General features: G+C 52.0%; 1 non-coding gene across 1 annotated transcript in view; it reads right to left on the bottom strand.

Annotated features, from left to right (window-relative positions):
- Positions 1 to 1,170, bottom strand: part of LOC146144047 (small subunit ribosomal RNA) — a 1,811-nt gene extending 641 nt beyond the window's left edge. The window contains exon 1 of the ribosomal RNA XR_014500914.1: positions 1 to 1,170. This exon is cut by the window's left edge and continues 641 nt beyond it. This is a non-coding gene — a ribosomal RNA (small subunit ribosomal RNA).
- Between the last annotated feature and the right edge of the window lie 1,330 nt (positions 1,171 to 2,500).

The raw sequence follows: 2,500 nt of genomic DNA, 5'->3' as shown, positions 1-2,500 counted from the left end.
TGGTGGTGCCCTTCCGTCAATTCCTTTAAGTTTCAGCTTTGCAACCATACTTCCCCCGGAACCCAAAGACTTTGGTTTCCCGCAAGCTGCCGGAGAGGTCGTAAAACTAACGCCCCCGATCGCTAGTTGGCATCGTTTATAGTCAGAACTAGGACGGTATCTGATCGTCTTCGAACCTCTGACTTTCGCTCTTGATTAAAGAAAACATTCTTGGCAAATGCTTTCGCAGTCGTTCGTCTTGCGCCCGATCCAAGAATTTCACCTCTAACGGCACAGTACGAATGCCCCCGTCTGTCCCTCTTAATCATTACCTCGCGCTCCGAAAACCAACAAAATAGAACCGAGGTCCTATTCCATTATTCCATGCACCATTATTCAGGCGAATCGCCTGCTTTGAACACTCTAATTTTTTCAAAGTAAACGTTCCGGCCGCCGCCGACACTCAGTCAAGGGCACCGGCGGAGAACCGGAGGTGAGGCCAGGACGGCCAGTACACGCCTTGCGACGGACCGGCCGCCTGCGCCCAAAATCCAACTACGAGCTTTTTAACCGCAACAACTTAAATATACACTTTTGGAGCTGGAATTACCGCGGCTGCTGGCACCAGACTTGCCCTCCAATGGATACTCGTTAAAGGTTTTAAAGTGTACTCATTCCAATTACAGGGCCTCGTTTAGAGTCCTGTATTGTTATTTTTCGTCACTACCTCCCCGCGTCGGGAATGGGTAATTTGCGCGCCTGCTGCCTTCCTTGGATGTGGTAGCCGTTTCTCAGGCTCCCTCTCCGGAATCGAACCCTGATTCTCCGTTACCCGTAAGAACCTCGGTAGGCCAGTACCGTACCGACGAAAGTTGATAGGGCAGACACTTGAATGATCCGTCGCCGGTGCGAGACCGTGCGATCCGCAAAGTTATCCAGAGTCACCAAAGGTTGCGGGCCGAAGCCCGGTCGGTTTTTGGTCTGATAAAAGCACGCCTCCCGCGAGGTCGGCGCTTCACGCATGTATTAGCTCTAGCATTTCCACAGTTAACCACGTAAAACGTACGATCAAATGAACCATAACTGATTTAATGAGCCATTCGCAGTTTCACTGTACGAGAGCTCGTACTTAGACTTGCATGGCTTAATCTTTGAGACAAGCATATGACTACTGGCAGGATCAACCAGGTAGCTACTTTAGCGTAGCCCCGAAAGGCCGACGAAGGAGGCGCCGCTGATGCGGCGCCGTCGCTCGGTCGATGCGAAACCCGAAGGCTTCTCTCCGTTAAAATTTCGTTCTTTGCTCGGCTGCCCGAACTCAGAAAACCGTCACCGCCCGTCGCACCCGCCGGAGTAAGACTTCGTCGGCAGGCCTTTCGACCGCCACGTCGCCAACACCGGCGCGAGCGCAACGCACGCCAGACAACTTCGCCGAAGCGACCGCTCAGAACCCAGACAAACTGACACTCGGCTCTTCGCGCAGCAGCAACATCTGCCCAGCGAGCCAATCGCCTTTTCACCGATTCTTTACTTGTCGAAGCTTGTCAGCTCCCACAAGTATAGCAAAGATGAGTGTTGTCCCTGGGGTCTTCCGTTTGAAATTCTAACGTAAAAAAAAGGTGCACGATTGCGCCAGGTGTTGAACTATTGCGAGGCATATCACACGCTCGCGCGGCCTATACAGGCGCTTGCTCGCGCGCGCGGCCGAAATATGTTCAATGTTCGCGCGGCCTAAACAGGCTCATGCTCGCGCGGCCGAAATGTACTCAATACTCGCGCGGCCTATACAGGCTCTTGCTCGCGCGCGCGGCCGAAATATGTTCAATGTTCGCGCGGCCGACATGTATTCAATGCTCGCGCGGCCTAAACAGGCTCATGCTCCCGCGGCCGAAATGTACTCACTGCTCGCGCAGCCTAAACAGGCTCATGCTCCCGCGGCCGAAATATATTCAAAGCTCGCGCGGCCTAAACAGGCTCATGCTCCCGCGGCCTAAATATGCTCTTGCTCGCTGGGCGGAAATATGCTAAAGCCCGAGTGCGCGAAAAAAAAAATTGTAAAGGACAGTCACAAAAAAATAAAGACCTGCCCTCTATGTGAACGTGGAAAGGCCCGCCGCGCGGCAAAAAAGTGTCGAAAAGAAAAATCGAAAAAATTGCAAAGGACTGTCGACAAACATAAAAAATTTCGCCCCGATGTGAACGTGCAAAGGCCCGCCGCGCGGCAAAAAAGTGTCGAAAAGAGAGATCGAAAAAATTGCAAAGGACTGTCGAAAAACATAAAAAATTTCGCCCCGATGTGAACGTGGAAAGGCCCGCCGCGCGAGCGAAAAATTGAAAAAAAAAAATTGAAAAAAAAGACAAGTGTCGGCGGCGAAAAAAAACTTAGAAAAAAAACAACCTCGCGCGCCCGGAGGCGTTCGAGATCGCTTTTAGCGCCCGACCTTGCGGACAAATCGATAGATCTTGAGGCTTACTCTCAACAAATCGCAGTGAAGATACTGCTCTAGTGATTACGACACCC

This window comes from Ascidiella aspersa, chromosome 5, assembly GCF_963924565.1.
Source record: "Ascidiella aspersa chromosome 5, kaAscAspe10.2, whole genome shotgun sequence".
Classification (NCBI taxonomy): Eukaryota; Metazoa; Chordata; class Ascidiacea; order Phlebobranchia; family Ascidiidae; genus Ascidiella; species Ascidiella aspersa.
The sequence above is the reverse complement of the archived record's forward strand: the minus strand, read 5'-3'. Positions and strand labels throughout refer to the sequence as shown.